The 15,752-nt window shown below is 41.8% G+C and overlaps 1 protein-coding gene across 7 annotated transcripts in view; it reads right to left on the bottom strand.

Moving 5' to 3' along the window:
- Positions 1-15,752, bottom strand: part of Frmd6 (FERM domain containing 6) — a 73,570-nt gene that overhangs the window by 51,180 nt on the left and 6,638 nt on the right.

Raw genomic sequence — 15,752 nt, 5'->3', positions numbered from 1 at the left:
TAAAGGGTGTGGAGGAAGGAAGTCAAAATCACACCTTACCCTGCACTAACATGGTTAATCTTCCATGAAAAATGGAACCATATGCCTCAACCTTGAAGGTTACAGTTTTAAAAAGCCCAAGCCAAACAAAACCAGAAACTACCCCACCTTAGCTCTGTACTTTTTTCATGAGACGGTGACCACACTGGAAAGGCAACTACTCCTCAGATGAGCCAGGGACTTTCAGCCTGGCAAACTGGAAGGGTGGCTCATCTATAGTCAGCTGTCACAGCAGACCCATGCCCATCACCAGAGGTGCAGTGCCACCCTATCAACTCCATCAATCCTAACTGGGACAAGCCTACCCAGCTTTTGCTAGTGGCCTCAGAACCATTTCATTTGAGTCAGAAGCAAAGTCACTCAAATGCTCTAAGTAGAAGCATGCACCTTGCCAACACATTAGCACACACCTTTAGTCCCAGCACTCGAGAGTCAAAGGCAGGCAGATCTTTGAGTCTGAAGCTAGCCTGATCTACATAATGAGTTCTACAACAGTCAGATCAACATAGAGAGACCCTGTCTCAAAAGAACCAAAAAAAAAAAAAAAAATAGTTGATTCAGTGAGATGGCTCAGTGGGTAAAAGAGCTTCATGCACAAACCTGAGTTCAGTCCTGGCATCCCACAGTGGAAGGAGAACCCATTCCTGAAACCTACTCCCACTCTGACCACTATACAAGAATCATGGATACACGCACGCACGCACGCACGCACGCACTCACTCACTCGCGTGCCTTTAGTCCCAGTACTTGGGAGGCAGAGGCAGGCAGATCTCTGAGTTCTAGGCCAGTTTGATGGATGGATGGATGGATGGATGGATGGATGGGTGGGTGGGTGGATGGGTGGGTGGATGGGTGGGTGGGTGGGTAGGGGGGGTGGGTGGATGGGTGGGTGGGTAGGTGGGTGGTGGATGGGTGGGTAGGTGGGTGGGTGGGTGGATGGGTGGGTGGATGGGTGGGTGGGTGGATGGGTGGGTGTCTAGAGTAGGGATATGGCTCAGAGGCGAACTCCTGTTAGGACTGGGGTTCAAAGGCCAGCACCTGGGGATGGGGACTGAATGAGGAAGTCACATCACCTGTAATGATGAGCTTTCTAGTATGGAGAGCTGGGTGAGAATTCTTTCTCACAAATAATGTTTCAAAATGTTATCTGGTGTCATTTCACCTTTGATACAAGTCTCAACCAGACACTCCCCTGACAAGTCATCTCTCAAGCCATCTTCTAACTGAACGCAATCTACTTAAAGACTTGGGAATGATTTCCTCTGAGGGTAAAGGGTGGCAGTTTCTCAAGCTGCCAATGCACAGAAACTCCAGGTCATCGACCTCGGTGATGAGACGCTGGCAGCAGCCCCTCATTTCAGTCTTACTGTGGCGACTGCGTGACAGGTACACTCTGGGTGACCTATAAACAGACTTCACAGCAGAGGAGGACTTGCTGGAACCAGGCCTCAAATCAGCCCAAGAGCAACCGAGGCATGGAGCGCCTCTGAAGACTCTGCTCTCCATTTCCACGAGGGGGGTGTCTTCTAGTCTGAGGAGCTGTAAAGATTTAAAACAAACACCGTGTCTGGCCGATTTCTGTCTCACTGAGATGAGATCTGAGATCTGAGTCGCAGTGGGAGAGGGAGCTGGGGCTTGGAGCAGCTCAGAACACCAAAGAGGATATGGAGGCACCAAGATTTGGGGTGGGGGACATGCTGGAAATAACTGGCCAAGTACAGATTGGTGCCTGTGCCTGTGCGCGCGTGTGTAATCCTCCACAAAGCCAGAGATAGAATCCTCAGAGAGCAATAGGCCAAATAATCCCCAAGTTCCTGGGGCTTGGGAATGGCTCTCCTTCCACTAGCCAGGGAGAACAGCCTGCTAGCATGTGTGGTAACAGAGGGCTTACTCTGAAGGCTTACTCTGAAATAGCTGTGGTCTGAAGGCAACTCTCAAAATACCTTACAAGCTTCAAAACAAATCTTCAGAAGAGCAAACGGTAGCTCCCAGGCTAGAATAGAGTCTGAACTCAAAGTCTGATAACTGGGTCAGTCACACAGACAATTGAAATTGATAGATTCAACAACATGGCTGAAACGTTCAGACATCTCAAAAGACACAAACCCCCCAGAACCTCCTGGAGAAACAGGCAATCTGAAACAGCACTATCTATCACACAGATCAGAGTTCTAGAAAAATCTGACAAAGAAAATGCCAAGTTCAGATGTCGTCCTTCCAACTATCATCAATGTTTAAAGTTAAAAAAAAAAAAGCCAATTCTATACAGATTTTTCCGGCAATTAAAGAGATTCATTTCCCAATTATTTTTATGAGGGCAGCATTTCCCAAAACCTTGCCATTATAAAAAAAATAAACAAAATCACCAATATCTTTCATGGACATTATTTAACAAAAACCCTTAACAAAACTTGGTGTATTGAATCCAGCAATATATAAAGGGCAAAGATGAGGCTGGATATAGTGGTGCTCACCTTTGATCCCAGCACTCGCGAGACAGAGGCAGGCAGATCTCTGAGATGGGGTCCAGCCTGGTCTACAGAGGAACTTCCAGGACAGCCAGCTCTATACAGAGAAATCCTGTTTCGAAAAAGTAAATGAAAACCTAAACAGTCCCCCAAAACCCAGGACAAAATATACTTACTGTAGTCTAAGCCTATAGTGAAGAGTCTCATGTTAATGTCAAGTTCCTGGTTTTGAAAGCCTATATAGTTTATATAGTTATGAGATGTTTTTTCTCCAAGTGTAGAGGCTACTATTTTTTGGGATTTATATTGGGTCTCAAATTATTTAAAAATAAAGTTTTAAAACCTTGCAATGTATTTTCTCTATGAAAAATTAACAAATGGATTCAGAATTAGGTAAGATAGTTTTGAAAACAACAAAGTGGGTCTTACTATCTCATTCACAGAATTCTTGTGAAAGATACGATAGACAAAGCTGTACTATACAGGCCTAAGGATAGGTGTATAGGTCAACAGAACTGCACAAACCCAGAAATATTCAACAGAACAGAACAAAGAGTGCAGGACTAAAATCTGCATAAAGCTATCTAACTTATAGGTCAACAGAACTGCACAAACCCAGAAATATTCAACAGAACAGAACAAAGAGTGCAGGACTAAAATCTGCATAAAGCTATCTAACTTTTGACGAAAGTTAATAATTTAACAGGGAATGCAGTTTTATCAAGAGTATTGAAATGACATGGAAAAAATTATCTTTGTCCTTATACAGAAGCTCACTTATGATGAGTTGTAGATCTAAACTTAAAAAAGATAAAATTCTGAACTTATAGAAAATGTTTGGATCTCTGTGACATCCTTAGGACATCAACAAAACAAGAACATTACAACCAAAACAATGACAAAAACCCTCACAGAACTTTGTCCTTTGAAAGTCACCTTAAAGATGAAGAAATCTTTAAACCAGAAAAAAATTAAACATCTGTTTCTTTCTTTCTTTCTTTCTTTCTTTTTTTTTTTTTTTTTTGGTTCTTTTTTTCGGAGCTGGGGACCGAACCCAGGGCCTTGCGCTTCCTAGGTAAGCGCTCTACCACTGAGCTAAATCCCCAGCCCCTAAACATCTGTTTCTAAACAAGCCTAAAACACATGACACAGACAGCTCTTGTAACTAAACAAAATTGACAGCTTTTAAAAAACATGGCCAATAATTCTGAACAGTTACTGCGGCTAAGAACATGTGAGGATGACAAGTACATGCTTAGATGACGGTCAGCATCATTAGTCACTAGGAAACAAACAAAAGCCAAGGTAAGTCACCCTGCGTACACAGAGAACCTAGAAGACCAACAGTGCCAGGGCTTGGTGAGCGTTCAGAGCAAGCAGAACTCTTGGGTCATTGCCCATGACCTGAAATGGCACAAGGTGCTTTACAAAAACAATTAGACAGCTTCTATTAAGGTTACCTATTTGTATACTATGCAACTAAGACAGGAGAAGAATGTGGATATCCGTAGTAACTTTATTATGGCTCCGAAATGAAACAATGCAGATACCCTTCATCATCAGGGGAATGAATGAACCTACAGTGACAGCTGAATGTTCTCCAAGAAGGCAAAAGGAGATAGTGTATGGGCAACAAATTCAAAGCACTGAGAACTTTGTGTTAATAAAATCACTCATGAACATGTTCACCAAAATCCCTACACTAAAGGACAGAAGAAACCATGTATAAAAACAAGGTGAAAGAAGGAATGGAGGGGGGTGTTAGTTAAACTGGGGCCAGAGTAAACATTTGGTCCCGACAAAGATCCTCTCTAGTTGTTTTGTTGGTCACTGAGCAAATACATTTGCCAAGGCTCAATTATCTACTTATAATTAGTAAACATTATTTTTCATGCATGCAATTTGTCACAGGAAAGCTAAAATGTTTAAAAATTAATCTGTATATCCACTAGTGTTAAGTACCAGTTATTAACTCAAACCTCTTGTAATATATGAAATATATGAACGAATACAATGTAAAATTGACTCAACTGGTAAACCCAGGGCTTCATTTTAAACCCTGAGCTTTAAACTCAACCTTAGAACTGAAATGCAGGAAGTTGTGGTGATTTTGTGAGACAAAAAAGAAAAAAAATCCACTGCATGTCAGGAATGTCAGGAGCCATCCAGGAAAGCCCAAGGCTAGAAGGTGACCTTCTTGGAGATGGCCCGTCATCTCTGCATGGTCTGTGATCAGTGAGCTCTGAGAGGCAAGGCCCCAAGAATTCATCTCAGGATTGCTTCTTGCAGCTGATCTGCCTTTCCTGTCACACTACTGCATAGTGTAAGGATTCCCAGGCATCAGCCCATCCTACTGAGCAGACTCCCTGTAGATCAACATAAAGATGAACTTTCATGACTGAAAAACCGTATAGATGAATTGATAACTTTATAGAAATTCCTGATTTGATTCAAATGATCTTAGGAAGAAAGTTTTGAGAGATGGTTTTAGTTGTTTTGCTAGAAAGATAGAATGAAGTTAGAATCAAGAATAGAATGTGCCCACTCATTATAATAGGAAGTAAAGGCTGCATAATAAGAAATACAATGAGCTTTCATAATTACACTAAAAAGACAAATAGGCTTGAGACAAATTTGTGTTTAAGGAGAAACATTCAGTTCTAAGGATGAAGCCACAGGTGTGCACCATGAAAAGGCAAGGCCATGTAAAAATTGTTGCTTTGAACTTGTAATGAGCTTACAGGATGAAACACTGCTTTGAACTTGTTATTGACACCTTTCTGTATCTGTAACTCCCCTTTTATGAAACATTTATCTATGAGATTACATAGAACTTTTTGTCTAAAAGCTATAAGGCTGAAAGCAATAGAGAAAGGTGGTGCAGCCATTTTTCACTTCACCCACTGTGTGTGTGTTCTCTGTGTGAGTGACTTCCTTTCCTTTCTTTTTCTCTCAAATTCAAAAAAAGCTAACAAGCTCCAAGTCTCTCACATGTCCAGCAAGGGGCTACTGGCTGACTCGCCAGAGAAAGGAGCATTAGCAATAAATCCTTTTTGTAATTCCCCCAGTGTTTATTTAAGTATTCAGAGTCAAGTTTTTTTTTAAGTGCTTATTGAAGCACAGAACAGTAACAAAAAAACCCTATCTTTTATCTGTTCAGAATTCTTGTAGAGTTAAGTTTCCCCAGCACTTAATTATACACGAAGAGTTAAAGAAGCCAGCGGCAGGTTTTCAGCCACAGGATAAGCAAGAGATTGTTAAGTTTCCAGAAGCCATGAACTTCTAGTCCCCAGTATACTTAGAGTAAGTTACAAGGCTGGAGATCATCAGTCTTTTGGCTTTTGTCCAACACTGGGTTCCACTTCAGCTCAGAACCCCAAAAGGCAGGACACCAGCAACTTCATAAGACAAAGACTCAAAGTTACCACTGAGCAAAGATTCTGAACAAACAAAAGATAATTTCTTGTCAAACAAAAACAGGAGAGCAGTTGTATGTAGCGTTGTGTAAACTTTCTTCCCTCTGCTCTCGGGTTGACCTGTGCTAGGCTCATCTCTGAATTTCAGCAAAATCTCTGGCACACAAACAAATGTTGAGAAGAGTCATCCATGTTTTCATTCTCAAAGTGATCTGTGAGTGAATCTCTCATAGAAGGTATGTGGTAGAAATACTTCCCCAGAACAGTGGTTAAATTATCTCATGGGCTTCATAGCCTTCTGCATTCCAGTTTTTATGAAGTTGTAAAGAGTAGATCAAGTTCCTGAACTTAATGTCTAATCCTTCAATGTATAATCATTTCAAAACACTTCATTTTAGACTCCTTTTTTAGTCGGTTCATTTAAGTAACAAGGTGACAGCTGCATTCAACAAAGGATCCTCAGTGTAAAGTTTTACGCAGGACTTTGCTTTTTATGGTTAAAAGGTCAATGATCTGAATCTCTGTGCTGACTTGAAGCCATTGTGAAAAGCAGAAAAATGAGTTAAAAGGTGGACTTCAGTTAGACTGAAATTAAACTCTCTGGTAAAACCAACGTGAGCTGAGGAAAATAAGTTGCTAGTATCTGGCAGAAACTAAAATTGATTTTTTAAGGTACCAAAAGGACTTGGGAGGTTGAGGCAGGATTGTGGCATGTCAGAGGCTAGCTCTAACATGAGTGGTGTTTTCAGGCTAGCCAAGGCTATGCAGTGAGAACCTACCTCAAAAAAAAAAAAAAAAGTCTGTGTGTGTGTGTGTGTGTTTGTGTGTTTGTGTGTGTGTGTGTGTGTGTAGGGATAAAAATGTTGTGCCCCAGTTTTCAAATACTGTAATGATTTTATCAAACAAGGTGATTAGTGGTAGGAAAGCACAGTCCTTAAAGAGTACTGAGCTCTGCTGGGCTCTGACTGCACAAGATAGAGGTGTCCACTCATTAACCCTTCCAGGTCAATTTTCCCGTTCCCAGCTCTTGTGGGCTTCGGTGATGCAGCGGTCTTTGAGACATTTCTGCTCCTTGGCAGTTGTAAATGCTCAGCCTCTACTTAGAGACTTTTGAATATTTAAGGAACAAAGTTTCTATTTTTTTCAATATTTGTCAAATATTAAGAGCAGAATATGTATTGCTGTTAGGAGACCACAGATTTTACTCATATGTCAGACTTAGAACACACTCTCTGGAGTTGTTTGTTCAACTTATAGGTCAGTAGGTCACAAGGTGATTTGCTAAAGGTGTAAACCCAAGTGCTAGTTGAGCGACCTCACACTGCCAGAAGGAACAAAGTCCCAGTGACACTGCTGGACACAGGTCAAGACCCAGCTGTGTTCCAGGTGGCAGGGAAGGAGTCAAGATGCAGAGGCCAGGATCTAGGATCGACCTGTTGTCAAGCTGCTTGCTACCTACCTGCAATGCCACACAGACCTCTCAACAGTATCACTGTGCTACACCACAAAACACACACAGGAGTCACCACCACACCATCCTACCAGGACTGGGGTACCCCAAAACGCAACTTGGCTGACCCCAAGGCAGCACCCCCAAGCTCTCAAACAAAATTTCATAGCTTTTCCAATCTCTTAGGCAATTTAAAATGTTACTGCAATGTCTATTCAACAAAAAATAGATTATATATTGTGATGGTCTGTATATGCTTGGCCTGTGTAGGTGTGGCCTTGGAGTAGGTGTGTCACTGAGGGTGTGGGCTTTAAGACCCTCATCCTAGCTGCCTTCCGCTCAGTCCTCCAGTCCCACGTCTGCTTGGATGCTGCCATGCTCCTGCCTTGATGATACTGGACTGAACCTCTGACCAGCCCCAAATAAATGTTGTCCTTTATAAGAGTTGCCTTGGTCACGGTGTCTGTTCATAGCATTAAAACCCTAACTAAGACATACATTAAATATATTAATTTAGATCTCTCTCTGTAACATTCTGATTCCCAAGTTCCTAACACCATACTTCTCATACTCTATCTTGGGTCACTTCCATTAGCTTTCTGGACCAGGTTTTATGCTATGACTTCATGGAAATTTCTTTTTTATGTTTCTCTAGGCACCTGTAAAAGCAAATAATGCAGTGAGTTAGAAATCATCTAAATGTCCTTTTTTCAGATGTCTAAAATGAAAGTAGGCTCAGAAAATGAACTCTTGTGATTAGAGAGGCTTTATTTTAAATGTATTTAATTAGAATATACTGTAAATTTCAGGCACTAGACATTTATGTGTGTGTGAGAGGGAACTGTTTCTTAATTTGATTTTTGAAAAAAATATTTTTAATGTTACATTTGAAAATCTTGGGTTTGTTTGAAGTAGTACTCCTTAAAATGTTACTATTATTATTTTTTTAAAATCTCCTTCTATGGGTAACTTGAATTCCTTAAAAAAGATGTCAAACTGGCACGTTGAAGCTGACTTCAACTTACTATGAAAAAAATCAACTTTAACACTGTATTCATATAGGTTTGGTTAAGCGGAGAACTCCTTCTCTTTGGAAGAAAACCATGAGAAATTTCCGGTTATGGTGAAGACTTCACAGCTGATTCCTCTCCATGGGCCTCCCCCAAAGAAATCAGATGGGAAAATACTGGCACTCTTCAGTTATGCGGCTGAACTCATTAAGTAAAGGGAGCCCGAGTCTCATGGGGGAGGGGTGCTGAGAAAAGTCCTTACTGTCAATGTCTTTGGAATAGTGAACAGATTCATAAAAATGTTACTTTGCAAATTAGCTGTCTTACATTTTCAGCCTAATTTTCTTTTTGTCTTTCACTTGATTGAAAACAGATTGAATCACCAAACAAATCCTGGCATCATAAAGTATTATTCACACAGTTCCGATGACAACAGCCAAAGAAATCTCTCTGGAAATTTGTTTTTCCCTTTTTAAACATTCAAACCCCACCCCCTGATTCTGACAGGTACAGAAATTAAATCTTCATTAATTTCCTCCCAAAGTGTGTGTTTTTATATTCTGATTATTTTAAAGCCTGCTGTTGGAGAACAGAAAGGAAGGATGTGGAGTTCAGAGACTGGTCACTGTGGCATCCCTCTTCTGCCCCTCCTAGACACTCAGAGAACCCGCTCTAGGATCTCACTGTATACTTTTGTTCTTTTACTGGTTTATTTTGAAGATGGAGTTTCTCTGTGTAGCCTAGCTGTCCTGAGACTCTCTATGTAGACCAGGCTGGCCTGGAACTCACAGAGATCCTCCTGCCTCTGCCTCCAGGTGCTGGGATTACAGGTGTGCACCAGAAGGGACAGATTGATGACTTCTGAGCTCAAGATTAACCTGGTACACATGGTGAACTAGACTAGGACGGCCAGTGAGATCCTGTCTATAAAAAACAAAAAAAACCTGGAAGGCAGAGGCAGGTGGATCTTTGAGTTTGAGACCAGCCTGGTCTACAGGGAGAGTACAAGGATAGCTAGAGCTACACAGAGAGACCCTGTCTTGAAAAAACCAAATAAATAAATAAATAATCAATCAACCAACCAATCAATCTTATCTTTCTTGCTAGAAGATACGATTTGTAGGAGTGGGCATCATAATGTACACATTATTTGTCAAATGGATGAAAAACTTAGGTTTGTGACGGTGTTCATCATTAAGATGAAGCATAGCCCCACTCCAGCCCCCAAACTATAAGCAATATGGCTCGTTTATCTGGAAACACCACACAGTGATACAGTAGGACAGAACATGGAAGGCAGCTGAAGGATCAGTGAATGGATTCCCAGCAGGTTATGCAGAGGCTAGGACAGGGAATAATATATCTAGAAAGTACAATTTGAGGGAGATTTTACAGAATTCTAGTTCTATTCCACCAGTGTAATTATAGAGTACTATATACTAGAAACTAAATCAAAACAGCTAATCTAGTAAATCTAAAATAAACTTTCTTGGTACTAGTAAATTGTATGGTCTTTGCTTTCAAGAAATGACTAGGGGGCTGGAGTGAGTGGGGTGAGCGGGGTTATGCATGTGACAGTGTCTATGTGAAGTGGTAGGTGCCAGGTTTCAGCTGTGAGGAACAACATCAGCACAGAGCCCAGCTTCTGGAGAGAGAGCCCAGAAGAGGAAGCGGCCTGGTGTTAATGTGTCAGACAGGATGATGGGGAAGACCATTTAACTAGACCTCTGACGTTCTGAAACGACACTGGGAAGAAAACAACTAGTTAGAACACACATCCAGCAAACGCACAGCCTTGTGGATGGAGCAAGCTACAGTGGAAAGCCCCACAAGTCCAGCTGGGGTGGACACTGGCTCTCTGCTGGGCCCTGCAGGGCTTCCCACACAAAGAAGGAAACTCTTACGCTCTGCCAACAGGTCACTGCCAGGACTTCTGACTTTTCAAGGGAAGGCATAAAATAAAATTTTTTAAAACGTCAATTTCCCCAAATTTTAGATGTTGGCAACCAAAAGTGTTAAAAGCTAAATTATGTCTACAGCCAGTCTTGCTGGTGGGCCTCGGGCATGCAGCTTTGGTTTGGCATGAAAAATCCCATGCTAAGAAATCTGGATAGCATCCTACAGACGCTGACAGAAGAGACCTAACGCTGACTTCGAAATCTGCTTAAAGTCTGGCCCACCACAGCACCCGCCATGGAAAATACTGCACTGCAGAATCATTCCACACTGGTCTTGTGTGCTCTTCTATTACAGGTCAATTATAGCCAACTAACTTCAGAGTGACTTGTAAACTTCAGCTGAAAAAACATGCAAAATGGTAATAAAAAAGTGTTGACTGGGCAGACACTAAGAGAATGTTGACATTAGACGCCTGCACCACAGCCACTAGAAATAGGCTATAATCAGTGTCGCTCCACTGTTCAAAAAACGTGAGCCATCTCGCCCACTGCCAACGAAGTCTTTACCCTTTCTGGCATTTCTCTATGATTAGTGACTTTGTAAGGAATCTTTTATTACCAAACAATATTCAAATACGTGTAACCAAGTCTTAACTCTCCCAAATCACTCTTAAGCTTTTAATGCTCCAAAAAAATCCTTGCACATTCAAAGCCTAAGTATTAGTATTTAATAAGCTTAGAGAAAGAAAAGATAATTAGTATCAGAGACGTGTTTATTCACTTTGATGACAGTATTACATAAAATTAGCATTATAATTAAAGACAATTCCAGGAAGAGAAAATTCTTGGTGTCCAATTATGATATAAGATACAGAATTATAGAATTATAAAAATTGCTTAATCACATGCTTAGAAATAAGGATCATCATGAAAACCATTAACAAAGTATGGAATAAGCACACTACAGAGAAGTTTGTCTTGACCCTTGAGAACCCATTCCCCTAATCCATTCTGTGAATGAGGACTTCCAGGCTGCTGGGTCCTATGCAGAGCTGGGACACCCTATACCTACCACCATTCCAGAAAATGCCACCTGAAAGCACACAGCTCTTTTCTTATTAAAAAAAACAAAAAACAAACAAAAAAAACCTCATATACTGAATTCAAGAACAGACTGTTGGACGAACAAAACAGTCTTGTGTAAAGTGATTTCAGCATAGTCATTAGTAAAAGACATTCAACTTGCAACTTCAAAACTGCATCAGAAGGGTTTTCCTATTTCAAAATAAGTAGACTGCATACAATCTGCAAACCAGACAATTACTAGTGATAACTAAAAGGGGAGCCTTGAAGCCCTCATGGCTCCCAACAACCCAATTTCTGAAATCCTACGCCATATTAAAATATATACACAACCAACATTAAATGTTGTATAAGCCACAGAATTACAAACAATAATTATCTTGTGTAGTCTTCATTTTCTTGAGACCCTCTCCAACTGGGCTTTTGTCCCTGCCCCTGCTATTACCACAACTTTTGCCTTGCTCTAGAAGGACTTCAAGAGTCCAAAGAATGACTCTCCAACCTTACCCCACTTGACCTCAGAGCAATGTGTGACATCACTCATTCTCTCCCTCCTCCTGGAGACATTTTCTTTACTTGACTTCAGGAGCATCCCCAGCTATATCCTTCTTCTGGTAGCTTGTTCTAAATTCAAATCTGTTGATAACATGTCCCAACATGGACCCTGTTGTGCATCATCACAGATGGAAAAACAACTCAGTTCCTCTACTCATGGTGTGGTCGATGGTGTTGGTAACAATATCACTACTCAAAGAAGAAGCCACTCCCTGGAAATATGTGTGGAAGTTCTTTGGTTTAATGCCTCTTAATGCATGGATTGTTTCTTTTCTTCTCTACTAACTATAAATAATTATCTGTCCCAAGGTTTGGTTCATGTGTCTTTCTCTGTCTACACAAGTTGTCTGATCTACATCCTGTTAGCAATTGCCAACCAAACTCTGGACCCTTCCCCTGGGCTCCAGACTCACATACAGCCAAGCACTTCTTCAGCTTCTCCACTTGGAAGGCAGACACTACACAGCGCAGCTTCTGAGAATCCTGCCCATCTCGAGCACTGGCACAACGAAGCAAAAGGCTTTGGTGTGACCCTGATTGCCTGAGCTCAGTGCTTAGATAGGTGGTCAGACCACTACTGTTTCTCAGAGATTTCTTGCCTATTTCTCCCAGGTGGATTACTGACAGTGGTGGTTAACTGGCACCCCATTTCTACCTCTGACAACTCCTGTATCCTCTGCTTCCCCTCCAGCTAGCACTCCCATCAAACAACAGTCTAAAGCGCTTCCCCATTTGGTCAAAACACTCACAGCTCCCCTACTTTACTCAGTAAAAGCCAGAGTCCTTCTAATAGCCTGGGCAGGCCCTACCTGATGAGTCACCGGAGCTCTCAGACTTCCTCTACTCTTAGCCCTCTTAGACACATCCTACCTGAGCCTGCACCATCCCTTCCCCTGGCCCCCTCCCCTGCTGGAATGCTTTGTTCAGACCTTCTGCATGGTTCTCACCAACTCCTGCTCCTTCACTTTTCCAATCTTTCTAAATTACACTGCAGATAATGAGGGGTATTGTTGTTTACTGTAATGTAAAAATTCATACACAATAAAATCATGTTTCAAACCTTGGCTTTTGGCGTTTCCTGGGCTAGTGGTCTTCAGGCCAATTCTCCTGATGTTGAGCAGCACACACGATGACAAGACACCTCTGACACTCCCCAGCACTGTGCAGCTGAGCTGTACTGTTCAGTCAGGCAGGTGCATTTAAGCAGACTCCCAACTCCCAGCATTCTCAACTCACTGTGAACTTATTAAGGCCAATAACAGTGTCTGTACCTCTAGCAGGAATGTCCCCATCTCCCTGCACCAGCATTTCTCCAGTCCCTTGACCTCCTTTTGTTTCATAGTCCTGACCTTCTCCTATCACATAAAATGTATTCTACTTACTGTTTATCTCTTAATAGCAAACACAAAGGTGGGGCCTTTTTTCTCTAGTCTGTTTACTTGCGTATCTCTGAGGCCTACAACACAACCTGGTATATGCTGGTTTCATTTACCTTAAATGAATGACTGAATTTGAGCAGTCTGCCATTTTATCTTAGTTTTCTTCTAATACTTGATGCTTTTCCCACATACCAGGAAGGTCCTGGAGATGGAGTTCGGACTAGCTTCCTACCTACTGTCTCAGCACCCAGAGCTGGGGACAGATGATGTATGCTGCACCAGCACTGCTCATTACCTGATAGCTGAGGCTCAATTTATCACTTACCCAGAAACATCTAAACCTTCTCCCGTGCATGTGCATGTATTTCACTACCCAGGTGGCCTCTGGCAGGAACTGCAGCCAATCTTTGGCACAGTTCTGAGCACTTCATAAAGCCTGCTCTCTGTTGGGCTTAGTGTACACTTTTGAAGTGTTCCGTTTACTCAAGTTTACTGAGATTTTCAGAGTGCAGAGACAGGAACAGGTCATGTGAGGTAGCACCCCCAGCCCCAAGGAACAGATCAGAAAGATACAGCACGAGTCATGCTGGAGTCTGGCTGGCCGATCACTGCATTTGTAATCATGCTGTTTAGATGTAAATACATCCTACCAATGTGCTTAAATTAAATTCCTTTTGGCTTAAATGCTCCCTCTGAAACTTTCGGACTATTAATTTCCTCTGAACGAATGGTTTAAAAATCTTAAACTTTGAGCCCAATAACAGAAACTCATTAAGTGTTGACTCACAGTATATGAACTGGGGGTGTGTGCATGCGTGTGTATGTATTAAACACCTGCTCATCCTAGCAATGGGGCTTTCTTTAAAAGGGCTCATGGGAATCTCTGCAGGGTGTGTGAGCAGAAACCAGGGTCCTCTGCTACTCTTAAGTTTGGAAGTACTTTACCCAGTACTAGTGACCATAAAGAGGATATTTTTAATATTCGAATTTACTGTTTGATATCTGTAAAGGAAAACCCAATTAGGGAAGTGGGGGAACTTCTTTCCATCAATTAGTGTGATCAGTGGGAAAGGCCAGCTGCTCTTCCTTCGGCACAAACTGCCCAATATTCGAAGAGAGATCACCAGGTTTGTTGCCTGCTTTTCCTGAGAAGAAAATCCGATGAGCTAGTGGTACACAAAGGCGACCTCTAGAAGGCCTATTTATCTTTCTATAGGTACTTTCCTCTTGAGAATAGCTATAGCTGCTTGACCACTTACTGGATGCTAAAACCCAGGCTGGTTGTCTTGGCAGCATTTCATCTAATGAGCACAAGAACCTTGTGGGGTAGGTCATCTTCCTATCACCCATCATTTTACAGAAGGGAAGGAAATGCAAAGCGCAGGTAATTTCTGCAGTTACTCAATGGAGAACAGCAGAGTGTGGATTCCAGGAAGTGGCTTTGAAGCTACCCAATGGAATCCGGGTCAGCATACTAGAGACATGCAGTCACGACGACAGCTTGCTGTGCAGTCAGCAAATGAATGAATGAAGAAAGTCCCTGCCCCCTTCCGTGTGTGTGTGTGTGTGTGTGTGTGTGTGTGTGTGTGTGTGCGCGCGCGCGCGCGTACACAGATTTTATCTACTCATAAAGTAAATCATTTGCATGCAAATGGCAGGAATTTGGACATTACTGTATTAAGTGAGATTAAGCCAAAGTCAGAAAGACATATACCACATTTTCTCTAATATGTGCTCCCTAGATTTCATATATATATGTATGTGCATGTATATATGCATGTGTGTGTGTGTGTGTATATATATATATATATATATGAATGAAATCATATGTGTCTGTGACATGAAAAGAGAAATAATAATAGCTAGATACAGGAAGGACCCCGGGGGGAGGGGTAATGGAAACATCTTTTGAAACCTATCACTGTATAAAATGAATACATGCTAACTTAAAAAATAACTTCCATTAACCAGCCAGTGGAGGTGCTCACCTTTGTAATCCCAGCATTCGGGGGGCAGAGGCAGGTGGATCTCTGAGTTTGAGGCCAGCCTGGTCTACAGAGTGAGTTCCCAGACAGCCAGGCTTGTACAGAGAAACCCTGTCTTAGAAAAAACAAACAAAACCCCTCATCTTACCATTTCACTTCCCTGCCTCTTTTATATACTCTTCAAACTATCAGGGCCCTTCCTTTTGTGAGCTTACGGGGCAGTATGTCAGGGGATCTTTGGTCACTATATCTAAACATTTCCAAGATTATACATAGATGGAATTTGCTGTTGAAAGTAGTACTTCATTACAACAGGGCCGATGATGATATACTCTTATTTTAAATTCTTGTAATTTTATCATCCACTACCACCTTTTTAATGAGCTTTGTCTGGAACCATGAAAATGTCCTTTGTCCTTCAGGGAAACATGAGAGCATCTGCATCCTTTTCCAGCTCTTGGTTCATCAC

The sequence above is a fragment of the Rattus norvegicus genome, chromosome 6, assembly GCF_021556685.1.
Source record: "Rattus norvegicus strain SHRSP/BbbUtx chromosome 6, alternate assembly SHRSP_T2T, whole genome shotgun sequence".
In the NCBI taxonomy this organism is placed as follows: Eukaryota; Metazoa; Chordata; class Mammalia; order Rodentia; family Muridae; genus Rattus; species Rattus norvegicus.
The sequence above is the reverse complement of the archived record's forward strand: the minus strand, read 5'-3'. Positions and strand labels throughout refer to the sequence as shown.